This window comes from Bufo gargarizans, chromosome 2 (assembly GCF_014858855.1).
Source record: "Bufo gargarizans isolate SCDJY-AF-19 chromosome 2, ASM1485885v1, whole genome shotgun sequence".
In the NCBI taxonomy this organism is placed as follows: domain Eukaryota; kingdom Metazoa; phylum Chordata; class Amphibia; order Anura; family Bufonidae; genus Bufo; species Bufo gargarizans.
In genome coordinates this window covers 116,780,224-116,796,233 of record NC_058081.1, presented here as the reverse complement: position 1 = coordinate 116,796,233, position 16,010 = coordinate 116,780,224, and the positions used below count along the sequence as shown (strand labels likewise).

Below are 16,010 nucleotides of genomic sequence, written 5' to 3'. Positions count from 1 at the left end.
GCTTCCCAATTAATTAAGACCTTCATCTATTAGCCAGCTTGCAGGACAGCTACACAAAATGCATCTGTCCATGCATTATGTGGACAGCTCATTGATCTCGGCTAGGAACTGTGCAGTGATCGATTCATGTCCCCGGTAGCCGAGCTGTAGAGAGATTGAACATTTCCTGCAGGATTTCCCTACAGATTACAGTTTGGGGCCCAAGAAGCAGGACAACTTGTGATCAGCAGTGATGAGCGGCAGGGGCAATATTCGAATTTGCGATATTTCACAAATAGTTGGGCGAATATTTGTTATATATTCGCAAATTCAAGAATTTGTGATCTCCAGTTAATATTTTCTTGATTGTGAAAATCTGCGATAAAAATTTGCGATACGAAAATTCGCGATCAACACTACTACTAAAGTCAAAGATATTGCAGCCTTCTCATTGGCCCACAAGCAAGAAGCAGTGAGGGATCATGGGTTCAGATGGGGAAAAAAAATATAACATTCGCAAATTCTCGAAGTGCCAATTTTCGCAATAAAAATTCTTGATCAACACTAGTGATCAACTTTTCATCCAAAAGATTAGAGAAACATGGCTGCCTTATTCCAAAAACGGGCCAACATCGATCCAGGTTATGTAGTATTACTGTCAGTACAAAACATCAACTCCATATTTGTGTTATTCAATAAATGAATGCCTATAGAATATTCCTATAATTAAGTATTAAAGGGGTTTTCCAGGACTTTTATACTGATGACCTATCCTCGTGCCTCCATTCCTCTCTTCCCACCTTTGCATACTGCTTTTTGTTAGGGGATATTGGCCACTGCTGCGATCTAGCAGCGGTGTCCGCACTTAGCCAGTGCATTCATCTCCTCTAATGGCTGTGGTGGTCAGGATCATAGGAGCATGCAAACTCGCAAATACTGGAACGTGAGCAGCGGGGGATCACTGAGATGAGTAAGTACTTCTTAATCACCCATATATAAAAAGATTTACTCCCATTAAGACAACTTTCCCCCTATCCATCATCAAAGGTCCAATGGATGGGGCCCCTGCTGATCTTGAGAACAGGGGCCCATGCTCCCCTTTTAAATGGAGCTTCAGACAAACATACAGTACATGTTCCCTACCCCGTTTAACTCCATGGGACTGTCAGAGATAGCTGAGTACAAGCCCTCAGCTATCTCCAGCAGCCCTATACAGCCAAATGGAGTGGCAGTGGACATGCATGAACACTGCTACATTCAAATGGGCGAGCACAGACCCCCACTCTTGTGATCCGCAGGGACACCAACAATTAGACCCCTACCAATCAGACACTTATTCCCTATCCTGTGGATAGGGGATAAGTTGTCTTAATAAGACAACCCCTTTAAGTATAACCCCTTTAATTCCTATATTTAGCCATTTTGCTCAGTGTTAAGCTTCTATATTTATTGTGATGCCTTCTTTCTTCATGTGTGTAAAATTAACCTCTTCATTGCCAGTCCTTTCTGTGTGCACAGAACAGTTGTTTCCTGACCTTTCCTAGAATGCACATTCTTAGCAGTGCTACCATCTCAAGCTTTGATACTTTAATTATACCTTGTTCAAATTATGCATTCCTCCAGTATGCAGTTGTCACAATGCGGCATCTTACACTTCTGAAAGCAGAACTAAGTCCTATAATTTCAAGCTGTCTTATATACATCATATCTGCATTATTTGGCAATTTCTTAGACAGCTGTTAGCCATTAAATGCTGTGTCCTCTAGTTAAACGCTCATTGTAAATAATAAATTCCCGTTTTGCAGGGCCTGCGTGATGTTACATGGCATATGTTTTCCAGTTTAGCATTTGTCTACTTTTCTCATATAAAATGTTCTGTGTGCTGTGGTTCACAAAGGAGGATGAAGAAAAAAATGAGCTTCATAGGGCAGTAATAGTGTTGGGCAAGCATGCTCGGCCGAGCACTAATTTTACTAGAGTTTCCTCCCCGCACGTTTGTTGGCTGCTACGCAGCCAATAAACATACAGGTAAGTACTGCCATTCACTGTAATGCCGTAGCCTTGTTGGTTACTGGCATTACAGTCATTGGCTGGCCAGAACGCGTCATCGGGTGCTATATAGCACCCGATGACACGTGTTCGGCTCAGTCTTAGTCAGGGAGAGCTGGAGAGCAGAAAGGAGAGATAGTGTAGGGAGTGAAATAGGAATATTTTAGCTTTTATACTTGTTATAGACCCAAAAGTCCTATTAAAGACTATTGCTCTGTGTGGCAGCAACACATAGTTTTAGCGCAACCTGCGCTAAATTGCTAAAACTTGTTAGAGACCTAAACGTTCTTTTAAGGACTATAGTTGTATCTGGCAGCAATATATATTTTTAGCGCAACCTGCGCTAAATTGCTTGCAATTGTTTGGCCGCTGCAGACAGCGACATTATCTGCGCTACATCTCCTGTCTAACGTGTGCGCCGCCTTAAAATATCTGTGACATCCAGTATACTTTTTTCGTAGACTGTGTCCGCTGCAGACAGTTATACTGTATTACCTGCGCTACATCTCCTGTATAACGTTAGCGCATCCAAAATATCAGTGACATTCAGTGTAATTTTTTTCTCCGCTGGTGACAGCGACATTATCTGCGCTATATCTCCTGTGTAACGTGTGCGCAGCCTAAAAATATCTGTGACATCCAGTGTACTTTTTCTGTAGACGGTGTCCGCTGCGGACAGTTACATTACCTGCGCTACACCTCCTGTATAACGTTTGCGTATCTGAAATATCAGTGACATTCAGTCTAATATTTTGCTGCTGGTGACAGCGACATTACCTCAGCTACATCTCCTGTATAACGTTAGCATATCCTAAATATCAGTGAAATTAATTCAGTGTAATTTTTTTTTAGCCGCTGGTGACAGGGACATTACTTGCGTAATACCTCCTGTTTAACAGGTGCACATCCTAAATATCAGGGACATTCATTCAGTGTAATTTTTTATTAGGCGGTGGCGATAGCAATATTACTTGCACTATACCTCCTGTTTAACGTGTGCGTATCCCAAAAAAATCAGTGACATTCTGTGTACTTTATTTGCGCATACACTTACAACACCTGCGCTACTGCACGTGTGACATACTTGCAAGCATATATACCATTTAATATGTGCAAGGCGAGCATTAAGGGACATGGCATTGGCCGTGCTGCTGATGGTGCACGCAGAGGCCGTGGCCCTGGGCGTGGTGAAACTGTGCCTTCTGCCAGAGCACAAGAAAAACAATCATCCACAATACCTAGCTTCATGTCCCAGTTTGCAGGGCGGCGCAGGACACCACTCTCGAAGTCAGACCAGTGCGACCAGGTGGTCAATTGGATTGCAGCAGATAATGCTTCCAGTTGGTTAAGCATCACCCTGTCTTCCACAAAGTCCAGTCTCAGAAGCCAAGCACACACTTTTTTTTCCAGCTCACCTTTTTATCTGGCCTTTATACCCGTGTTCAGAAGCCTTTGGGTGAGTCCCAGGTACAGTAAAGTAGAAAATAACGGAAAGACGGCTCCAGACAGCAATATTCGTCCTCTTTAAAAACGTCTCCTTTATTTCACAATATTCAACAGCAGACACAATCACATCATACTCAGTGTTTGTTTACGCATTTCAGACAAAAGTCCTTATTCCTTATTTTAAAGGGGTTGTCCAGGTTCAGAGCTGAACCTGGACAGCCCTCCATTTTCACCCCGGCAGCCCCCCTGACATGAGCATCGGAGCAGTTCATGCTCCGATGCTCTCCTTTGCCCTGCGCTAAATCGCGCAGGGCAAAGGCATTTTTCAGAGTTCCGGTGACGTACCGGGCTCTCCATGGGGCTGACAGGAACCCCGGTGACGTCACCGGCACTGATGGGCGGGATTTGGCTCTGCCCTAGCCAGTAAAACGGCTAGGGCAGAGCTAAAGCCCGCCCCTCAGAGCCGGTGACGTCACCGAACACACTGCTGGGCGGAAGTTACCGCCCGGCAGTGTGTTTATTAAAAACAAAAGAGCCTGTGCCCTGCGCGATCTAGCGCAGGGCACTGGAGCGCATCGGAGCATGAGATGCTCCGATGCTAGGCTCAGGGGGGCTGCCGGGGTGAAAATAAGGGTATGTCCGGGTTCAGCTCTGAACCCGGACAACCCCTTTAACCACCTCCGGACCGCCTAACGCACATGTGCGTTCCGGAGGTGGCAGGCTGGCGCACAGTCACGCATATATGCGTCATCTCGCGAGACGCGAGATTTCCTGTGAACGCGCGCACACAGGCGCGCGCGCTCACAGGAACGGAAGGTAAGCGAGTGGATCTCCAGCATGCCAGCGGCGATCTTTCGTTGGCAGGCTGGAGATCCGAATTTTTTAACCCCTAACAGGTATATTAGACGCTGTTTTCATAACAGCGTCTAATATACCTCCTACCTGGTCCTCTGGTGGTCCCTTTTGTTAGGATCGACCACCAGAGGACTCAGGTAGGTCAGTACAGTCGCACCAAACACCACACCACACTACACTACACTACACCCCCCCCCCCGTCACTTATTAACCCCTTATAAACCCCTGATCACCCATGATCACCCCATATAAACTCCCTGATCACCCCCCTGTCATTGATCACCGCCCTGTCATTGATCACCCCCCTGTCAGGCTCCGTTCAGACGTCCGTATGATTTTTACGGATCCACGGATACATGGATCGGATCCGCAAAAAGCATACGGACGTCTGAATGGAGCCTTACAGGGGGGTGATCAATGACAGGCGGGTGATCACCCATATACACTCCCTGATCACCCCCTGTCATTGATCACCCCCCTGTCATTGATCACTCCCCTGTAAGGCTCCATTCAGACGTCCGCATGATTTTTACGGATCCATGGATACATGGATCGGATCCGCAAAACACATGCGGACGTCTGAATGGAGCCTTACAGGGGGTGATCAATGACAGGCGGGTGATCACCCTGATTACCCTGATCACCCCCTGTCATTGATAACCCCCCTGTAAGGCTCCATTCAGACGTCCGCATGCGTTTTGTGGATCCGATCCATGTATCCATGGATCCGTAAAAAATCATGCGGATGTCTGAATGGAGCCTTACAGGGGGGGTGATCAGTGACAGGGGGGTGATCACCCTGATTACCCTGATCACCCCCTGTCATTGATAACCCCCCTGTAAGGCTCCATTCAGACGTCCGCATGCGTTCTGTGGATCCGATACATGTATCCATGGATCCGTAAAAAATCATGCGGATGTCTGAATGGAGCCTTACAGGGGGGGTGATCAGTGACAGGGGGGTGATCACCCTGATTACCCTGATCACCCCCTGTCATTGATAACCCCCCTGTAAGGCTCCATTCAGACGTCCGCATGCGTTTTGTGGATCCGATCCATGTATCCATGGATCCGTAAAAAATCATGCGGATGTCTGAATGGAGCCTTACAGGGGGGGGTGATCAGTGACAGGGGGGTGATCACCCTGATTACCCTGATCACCCCCTGTCATTGATAACCCCCCTGTAAGGCTCCATTCAGACGTCCGCATGCGTTTTGTGGATCCGATCCATGTATCCATGGATCCGTAAAAAATCATGCGGATGTCTGAATGGAGCCTTACAGGGGGGGTGATCAGTGACAGGGGGGTGATCACCCTGATTACCCTGATCACCCCCTGTCATTGATAACCCCCCTGTAAGGCTCCATTCAGACGTCCGCATGCGTTCTGTGGATCCGATACATGTATCCATGGATCCGTAAAAAATCATGCGGATGTCTGAATGGAGCCTTACAGGGGGGGTGATCAGTGACAGGGGGGTGATCACCCTGATTACCCTGATCACCCCCTGTCATTGATAACCCCCCTGTAAGGCTCCATTCAGACGTCCGCATGCGTTTTGTGGATCCGATCCATGTATCCATGGATCCGTAAAAAATCATGCGGATGTCTGAATGGAGCCTTACAGGGGGGGTGATCAGTGACAGGGGGGTGATCACTCTGATTACCCTGATCACCCCCTGTCATTGATAACCCCCCTGTAAGGCTCCATTCAGACGTCCGCATGCGTTCTGTGGATCCGATACATGTATCCATGGATCCGTAAAAAATCATGCGGATGTCTGAATGGAGCCTTACAGGGGGGGTGATCAGTGACAGGGGGGTGATCACCCTGATTACCCTGATCACCCCCTGTCATTGATAACCCCCCTGTAAGGCTCCATTCAGACGTCCGCATGCGTTCTGTGGATCCGATACATGTATCCATGGATCCGTAAAAAATCATGCGGATGTCTGAATGGAGCCTTACAGGGGGGGTGATCAATGACAGGGGGGTGATCAGGGAGTCTATATGGGTGATCACCCCCCTGTCATTGATCACCCCCCCCCCCCCCCCCCTGGTAAGGCTCCATTCAGACATTTTTTTTGGCACAAGTTAGCGGAAATTTTTTGTTTGTTTTTGTTTTTGTTTTTTCTTACTAAGTCTCATATTCCACTAACTTGTGTAAAAAAAAAAATCTCACATGGACGCACCATACCCCTCACGGAATCCAAATGCGTAAACATTTTTAGACATTTATATTCCAGACTTCTTCTCACGCTTTAGGGCCCCTAAAAAGCCAGGGCAGTATAAATACCCCACATGTGACCCCATTTCGGAAAGAAGACACCCCAAGGTATTCCGTGAGGGGCATATTGAGTCCATGAAAGATTGAAATTTTTGTCCTAAGTTAGCGGAAAGTGAGACTTTGTGAGAAAAAAACAAAAAAAAATCAATATCCGCTAACTTATGCAAAAAAAATAAAAAATTCTAGGAACTCGCCATGCCCCTCATTGAATACCTTGGGGTGTCTTCTTTCCAAAGTGGGGTCACATGTGGGGTATTTATACTGCCCTGGCTTTTTAGGGGCCCGAAAGTGTGAGAAGAAGTCTGGGATCCAAATGTCTAAAAATGCCCTCCTAAAAGGAATTTGGGCCCCTTTGCGCATCTAGGCTGCAAAAAAGTGTCACACATGTGGTATCGCCGTACTCAGGAGAAGTTGGGGAATGTGTTTTGGGGTGTCATTTTACATATACCCATGCTGGGTGAGAAAAATATCTTGGTCAAATGCCAACTTTGTATAAAAAAATGGGAAAAGTTGTCTTTTGCCAAGATATTTCTCTCACCCAGCATGGGTATATGTAAAATGACACCCCAAAACACATTGCCCAACTTCTCCTGAGTACGGCGATACCAGATGTGTGACACTTTTTTGCAGCCAAGGTGGGCAAAGGGGCACATATTCCAAAGTGCACCTTTCGGATTTCGCAGGCCATTTTTTACACATTTTGATTGCAAGGTACTTCTTACACATTTGGGCCCCTAAATTGCCAGGGCAGTATAACTACACCACAAGTGACCCCATTTTGGAAAGAAGACACCCCAAGGTATTCCGTGAGGGGCACGGCGAGTTCCTAGAATTTTTTATTTTTTGTCACAAGTTAGCGGAAAATGATGATTTTTCTTTTTTTTTCTTTTTTCCTTACAAAGTCTCATATTCCACTAACTTGCGACAAAAAATAAAAAATTCTAGGAACTCGCCATGCCCCTCACGGAATACCTTAGGGTGTCTTCTTTCCAAAATGGGGTCACTTGTGGCGTAGTTATACTGCCCTGGCAATTTAGGGGCCCAAATGTGTGAGAAGAACTTTGCAATCAAAATGTGTAAAAAATGCCCTGCAAAATCCGAAAGGTGCACTTTGGAATATGTGCCCCTTTGCCCACCTTGGCAGCAAAAAAGTGTGACACATCTGGTATCGCCGTACTCAGGAGAAGTTGGGCAATGTGTTTTGGGGTGTCATTTTACATATACCCATGCTGGGTGAGAAAAATATCTTGGTCAAATGCCAACTTTGTATAAAAAAATGGGAAAAGTTGTCTTTTGCCAAGATATTTCTCTCACCCAGCATGGGTATATGTAAAATGACACCCCAAAACACATTCCCCAACTTCTCCTGAGTACAGCAATACCAGATGTGTGACACTTTTTTGATGCCAAGGTGGGCAAAGGGGCACATATTCCAAAGTGCACCTTTCGGATTTCACCGGTCATTTTTTTTACAGATTTTGATTGCAAAGTACTTCTCACACATTTGGGCCCCTAAATTGCCAGGGCAGTATAACTACGCCACAAGTGACCCCATTTTGGAAAGAAGACACCCCAAGGTATTCCGTGAGGGGCATGGCGAGTTCCTAGAATTTTTTATTTTTTGTCGCAAGTTAGTGGAATATGAGACTTTGTAAGGAAAAAAGAGAAAAAAAAAATCATCATTTTCCGCTAACTTGTGACAAAAAATAAAAAATTCTAGGAACTCGCCATGCCCCTCACGGAATACCTTGGGGTGTCTTCTTTCCAAAATGGGGTCACTTGTGGCGTAGTTATACTGCCCTGGCAATTTAGGGGCCCAAATGTGTGAGAAGTACCTTGCAATCAAAATGTGTAAAAAATGGCCTGCAAAATCTGAAAGGTGCACTTTGGAATATGTGCCCCTTTGCCCACCTTGGCAGCAAAAAAGTGTAACACATCTGGTATCGCCGTACTCAGGAGAAGTTGGGCAATGTGTTTTATCTTGGCAAAAGACAACTTTTCCCATTTTTTTATACAAAGTTGGCATTTGACCAAGATATTTTTCTCACCCAGCATGGGTATATGTAAAATGACACCCCAAAACACATTCCCCAACTTCTCCTGAGTACGGCGATACCAGATGTGTCACACTTTTTTGCTGCCAAGGTGGGCAAAGGGGCACATATTCCAAAGTGCACCTTTTGGATTTCACCGGTCATTTTTTACACATTTTGATTGCAAAGTTCTTCTCACACATTTGGGCCCCTAAATTGCCAGGGCAGTATAACTACCCCACAAGTGACCCCATTTTGGAAAGAAGACACCCCAAGGTATTCCGTGAGGGGCATGGCAAGTTTTTAGAATTTTTTATTTTTTGTCGCAAGTTAGTGGAATATGAGACTTTGTAAGAAAAAATAAAAAAAATAAAATCATCATCATTTTCCGCTAACTTGTGACAAAAAATAAAAAGTTCTATGAACTCACTATGCCCATCAGCGAATACCTTAGGGTGTCTACTTTCTGAAATGGGGTCATTTGTGGGGGTTTTCTACTGTTTGGGCATTGTAGAACCTCAGGAATCATGACAGGTGCTCAGAAAGTCAGAGCTGTTTCAAAAAGCGGAAATTCACATTTTTGTACCATAGTTTGTAAATGCTATAACTTTTACCCAAACCATTTTTTTTTTGCCCAAACATTTTTTTTTATCAAAGACATGTAGAACAATAAATTTGGCGAAAAATGTATATATGGATGTCGTTTTTTTTGCAAAATTTTACAGCTGAAAGTGAAAAATGTCATTTTTTTGCAAAAAAATCGTTACATTTTGATTAATAACAAAAAAAGTAAAAATGTCAGCAGCAATAAAATACCACCAAATGAAAGCTCTATTAGTGAGAAGAAAAGGAGGTAAAATTCATTTGGGTGGTAAGTTGCATGACCGAGCGATAAACGGTGAAAGGAGTGTAGTGCCGAAGTGTAAAAAGTGCTCTGGTCATGAAGGGGGTTTCACCTAGCGGGGCTGAAGTGGTTAAAGAGGACGAATATTGCTGCCTGGAGCAGTCTTTCCGTTATTTTCAGAAGCCAAGCATATGGTCAGCAGAATCCTCACCCTGATACTCCTTCCATCCACCATGGGGAGTCTTGGCAAACAAGTGATCCCACACTCAGATATTCCGAGGAGCTATTTTCATCACCATTCCTTAATTCGGGACTCTCGCCAAGCCCACTTGAAGAGGGACATGAGGAGATCTTGTGCCCTGATTCTCAAACTCTAGAGCATCCACAGTCACAAGAAGAACGGAGAACGGCAATTAGTGTTTCACGAGGTGGATGATGATGAGACACAGTTGCCAATAAGTCAACCGCAATTAGTGTCTCAAGAGGTTCATGATGAGGATGAGACACAGTTGTCAATAACTGAGGTTGTTGTTAGGTCAACAAGTCAGGAGGATGACCAGAGTGAGGAAGTGAAAGAGGATGTGCTGGACGATGAAGTCACTGGCCCAACCTGGGAAGGTAGCAAGCCGAGCGAGGACAGCAGTACAGAGGGGGAGGGATCTGCAGCAACAGGCTGGAAGAGACAGTGGGGTGGCAAAAGGGAGAAGGCGGGCCACACCAAACAGGCCTGCAACTGTTCCCTGGAGCACCCCCTTGCGGCAATCTCCCTTGCCAAAGGGTAGGTTTTCTGCAGTCTGGCGCTTATTTGAGGAAAGTGCAGACAATAAAATAATTGTCATTTGCAACCTATGCCATACCAAATTGAGCAGGGGCGTGAACACTAGCAACCTCACCACCACCAGCATGATCCGCCACATGGCATCAAAGCACCCTAATAGGTGTGCCAAACGCCTGGGTCCACAGCCAGTGTCTGCGGCTCACACCACTGCCTCCTCTTCCCCTGTGTTACATGCCGGCCAATCCCTTGTTCAAGACGCAGGCCCGGATGCCTCCCGCCATGCACCTGGACCTTCGCAAGCACCATCAGCTGGCACATCCACTTCTGTGTTCCAGCGCAGCGTACAGATGTCTATACCCCAGGCCTTTGAACAAAAGTGCAAAGCACTTTGGTGCTCGACCAACACTAGGCAGTAAGTAGTGTACTAGTAGTAGTAGTAGCAGGCACTTGGTAGGTGAGAGTTACTGTCAGAGATTTTGCATTGGGGTTCAGAAACCTTAAGCTACCTCTCTCCATACAAATTAAAGGGGTTTACCAGTTGAAAAAGCTGACATTTAAAAATGAAGAGTGTTGCTAAAAAATATATATACATATACTCACCTGATGACCAGGCATCATTGGTATGGGAAGATCCATACCAATCATTGGTCCTCCTCGGCTTTTTTTTTTTTCTGGTCCATGGATGGCATCCTGACATTGGGGCATGTGATCTCTACAGCCAATCACTATCTGTAGCAGGTCACCACTGCAGCCAATGATTGGCTACGCTGGAGACACACCCCTGTGTTGGGTTGTTGTTGCTGGCACAGGAAGCAGAGAGCAGCATGGCACCAGGTAGCATTGGTGCAGAAGTGGCGGGGGATCCCTGAGGTGAGTGCTGCTGTTTTTTATTATTGATTAGCACTCATAGCAATTTTAAACATATTTTTTCAGACAAAAAAAAACTTTTAATGTGGACAAGTTATCACTACTATTCCGATGCTATATTCCGATGTCAAAGATTTGTCAATGGCTGGTTTTATGTTCTGATTTTAGCTTTTAGTGTCTGGTAGTAGTAATATTTCTATATGGTTATAGTCCAGTTATCTGAACCATCAGAAGCAATCATTTAATGTGTCAGCATTGTCCCTATGGTCATAGCATGTAAGCAATGAATAGAATGGAAAACTTATTAATAAGTAAATCATGAATTTCTTTTACAATTTTTTTATTTATCATCGTAGCAAAATATCCCTCTGGCTAAATGGCCAGCTTAGAAAGTTCAGCTCTTCACATCCATCAGACTGGGGTCAAAATGAAGTCTGTAATACCTAACTTTTATCGCATTCTCTTCTGGAACACAGATGTCCAGTGCTGGATTAAGAGTATAGCGGATTAATATAAAATGACTATTAGAAACATGGCTCAGTGTCTACACATGTTATGTAAAACCGAGAGATATACTACAGACCCTCATGTTGGCAAGTTTTTGGGTAAGTTGCTTTATTTCTTCCTTTGAAGCACACTCATACATGGGCAGATTGGCCATAGACCCTACAGGGAAATTTCCTGGTGGGCCAATGCCCCAGGGGGCCACCCAAGTCCTCCTCTCTACCGCTGACCGGGTACATAATGAGCTCTCAACAGTAATAATCAAGCGATGATACATGCCCTCCTGAATTCAACTGCTGTGGCAGCACCTCCTAAGCCCCCTACTCCATAGACAACTGGAGGAGGAGGACAGAAGATGGTAGCTATTGATGGCCACCACAGAGGGACAGCTTTTGGGGCAGTATATTGTGCTGCACTGTGTGGGATGGTATTTTGCAATATGGCATTGTTGCCCCCGCCTACTTGTGCTGTCCCACATTCTGTTAATTTGGACCTGCCTACAAAATGAGGCCCCTTTTATTTATTTTTTTCCAGGGCCACTTTAAGTTCCCAGTCTGCCCCTGTACTCCTATATACTTCGGTGATAACTTTTTATGCACACTTTTTTTCTTAAAGGAGTCCTATAGTCCAAAATCTACTTCTTAAGGTATCTAAATAAAGTATTTGGGTCTGGGAAGCTTGGTTTTAGAAAGTTTCCATTTAAGTATTGATAAAATGCCTACAAATTAACAGTTTCGGAAATATTTCATCCAGATTTCTTCTGTCTTGTTAAATGCAAAGCCATTTTTATTGTTAAATGTAAAAAAGCTGGGTTCTACTCCAAGAGAGCATCACACAACAGCCTTAGATCTGTTCACACTAGTGTCTATGGGGACATTGAGATTCCCACTGGGCTTTTGGGCATTTTTCGCAACAAGAATAGTACAGAATGCCAGACTGTTCCTGCTGTCAAAAAGAAAAGAATCCCAATGGATTGCATTAAAGTCAATGGGTTCCATCAGTATTCACTGGTATATGTGTTCGAAAATTTATTTGAAATAGCTGCAATGTCGCCATTATAAACAGAATCCATGAAACTAGTGTTTTCGGAGCCTCAGTCTGGTCATATTCTCCCAATAAAATGCATACACAGTTGGGTATAGCTTTCCTGGAAAACTGGTAAACACAATTGATCTCTCTTATCCGTGACACCTGCCCTGGGGGTTGACAGTCAAGAAAGCCCCCCCATACACATTAGGTCATCAGCAAATCCCACTGGTTGAGCAACTTTGATCTAATGTGCATGGCCGGATTTAGATACCCCTATTTACATGTTTTTTTTAAGTGATAATAAAAGATTAGCTTTCATGTTATATATAGTGATGAGCGAACCCATGGAAGTTTGGGGTCGCCGGGACCTGAACTTCACTTTATCATTTTCCGTTATAACATGGTTATAGCTGAAAATAATAGCATTCTTAAGACAGAATGCAAAAGAATATGGCATCCACTTGATCATGCTGCCGCAGTGTCTTCCACATGGTGAGCGTGGTGACATCATCGCAGGTCTTTTTGTAGCATCAAAACTGGGATCAGTTCTGGCATTGGCTTCTGGCATTTCTGTACAATACCAAAGAAAAGCTGAGTGGGATGGCCAAGTGTATATGAAGCCGGACTTTAAAGTGTTCTAGGTGTTGTAGATCATCATGCTAAACCATGGTACATCACATAACCGTCTAGTCTTAAAGGGGTTATCCGGCTTCACCCGGATAGGAGCATCGGAGTATTTCATGCTCCGATGCTCTCCCTTGCCCTGCGCTGGATCGCGCAGGGCAAAGGCTTTTTTTTTCACACTGCTGGGCAGACGCTTCTGCTCAGCAGTGTTCCCGGTGATGTCACCATCTCTGATAGGGAGGCTTTAGCACTGCCCTAGCTGTTTTACAGGGCCGGTGACATCACCAGCTCTGATCGGTGTGCTTTAGCACTGTCCTGGCCCTTTTTTTTTTTTTTTTTGTCATTCCATATTTTATTAATTTTTAAGAGAAATAAGAAAAACATACATTGTTAAGACATAAAAGTAAAAGAAAAAAAAAAAGAAAAAAAATAAATAAATAAAAATAAGAAGAAAAGCAAAAAGGAAAGACATGGCTACACAGTCAGCTTTCTATACATCATCGTATTATTGACCGAGGCTTAGCCATATCACAGGACATACCAGACAAATAACACAACAACAAAAAAAATGGCCCTTTTACATCAGATCCGGTGACATCACGGGCTCACAGCTGGCTGGAAGCCTCCGCCCAGCAGTCCTTATGGACAGTACATCACCCGATCTCCATAAAATGCCTTTGCCCTTAGCAATCCAGTGCAGGGTGCTGCCTGGGTGACATTGTGGGTATGTCCAGGTTTAGCTCTGAAAAGCATAACCTGGCTTATATATTTCCCTATTATTTTGATCTGTTTAAGAAGCTCTGGGACCAGAAATGACGGAACATTTTTTAATCCAGATTTACGCTTTTTTTTATCCAATTATAAAAAGTCAAAAATACATTTTATGAAACGAAAGTCTGAGGTAGCAGCCTGGGCTTCAGCTGTAATACAAGCGTTTGAGCCAAGAAGGGTGTTGAGTTACTTTTGTGTGGTACATTAAAATTCATCTATTACGTTCATGCTGTAATTGTACATTATGTTTGGCAAACTAAAGTGTGTTGGCCAGACAAGCGGTTTTTCGGTTTGTAAGTGAAAACCCAGTAGGTGGGTAAGTGTAGTGCTGGCTAATCCAGGGATTCAGAGAAAGTGTCAGAGAAGAGAGGCTTCGACCAAGTATAGGTCTATTTACTAAGGGCTGCATTCTTCTACCAGCACAGTGCTTCCTGCAGAAAACTGTAAGCCTTTCAGTGCCTGCCACTTTAAAGGGAGACATTTCATCACTGCAGCATAAATAATCATGGTGTGGACTAGGCATTAGAAGAAAACTTATGAGGCTCCAGTTTTCCATTGCAAGTTAACCCTTTTAATGCATGCCAGCTGGACTGTAGTTGTCAGGTCAAACAAATATGGAATAAGGACTTGCACTACTTATTTTTCAGTTTCTTGTTGTATTGGTAAATTCTAATAAAAAAAAAATGATCAGTAGATAATTGTCTGTCACAGTTTAGAAAAATGACTGCACATTTCCCATTTTAATAAACATGATGGGTTCTTGAAAGGGTAGCGGAGATTTTCCATATCAGAAACTAGTGCCTGGAACTTTCTTATGTACTCTAAAGGATATTCTCATCATAGACATTCATACCATCCCGCCTTTGGGACCCGCAACTGTGTCAACAATGGAGATACCCCCACAGGAAGAGATGGAGGAATGAATGGAAAGGTGGACACATACATTTGGGGGAATTTTTAGCCATGAAGAACAAATGAAGCACATGTTTTGATGTTTTCACATGTACTTACCATGTAGCCAAAAACTGCATTGCAAATCCACGTAGGACTATGGCAGTATGTGATAGGAGAAATTGAACCGCTCTCCTTGGCTTAAAGGGGTTGTGCCACTAATATAAATGTATCTCGTCCAAATATCCCCATTTATTAACTGCCTTAGGGCTCATGCACACAAACGCATTTTCTTTCCGTATCCATTCCGTTTTTTTTGCAGACCATTCATTTCAATAAGTCTGCAAAAAAAAAACAGAAGTTACTTCATATTCATTCCATTTACATATGTTCACATGTTTTTTCCGCAAAAAAATAGAACACGTCCTATTACTGTCCCCATAACAGACAAGGATAGGACTGTTCTCTTAGGGGGCCAGCTGTTCCGTTCCTCAAAATGCAGAATGCACACAGACGTCATCTGTATTTTTTGTGGATCCGTGTTTTGCAGACCGCAAAATACATACAGTCGTGTGCATTAACCCCTATTCTACAGTTATTAGCCTTTCAATTTGAATTTGCTGTTGGTTATGTCCTGTAGTAGAACCTTGTAATACAGGACGCACATGCTCACAGCGCTTCTTTTCCTTCCCTTCAATAACCACTACTCTATGTGCAGTGTCAGTTACATGTCTGTTACAGTGTCGGTTATTGATGGATGGACAGACAGACAGGCAGATAGATAATAGACAGACAGATACATAATGATGAATGCTGTTCTAACAAATGATGGACATTAGCACAAGCTGTGTCTGTTATAAATCCAGTTACACAGAACATTTTGAAGATGTGGAAATGAACTGGTAGGCGTCACATGACCTGCTGATGTCAGTAGTCACATGATGGGACATCAGTTACATGATACACCAGGAAGTAAGATTCAAGCATGGGGGATAAGAGAGAACTGCAAATGAGGTAAATTTGAAACAAAAAGAAAGAAGTATAGGAGTTA

At 44.0% G+C, this 16,010-nt stretch overlaps 1 long non-coding RNA gene across 10 annotated transcripts in view; it reads right to left on the bottom strand.

The window, feature by feature from the left end:
• LOC122927527 overlaps positions 1 to 16,010 on the bottom strand; it is an 84,404-nt gene that overhangs the window by 39,569 nt on the left and 28,825 nt on the right. For 8 of the 10 annotated variants that reach the window (XR_006387795.1, XR_006387791.1, XR_006387794.1 and 5 more), the window contains exon 7: positions 15,080 to 15,300. The exons of the other annotated variants lie outside the window; for them this stretch is intronic. This is a non-coding gene — a long non-coding RNA (uncharacterized LOC122927527). The remainder of the gene's footprint in view (positions 1 to 15,079; positions 15,301 to 16,010) is intronic. 10 annotated transcript variants of the gene reach the window in all.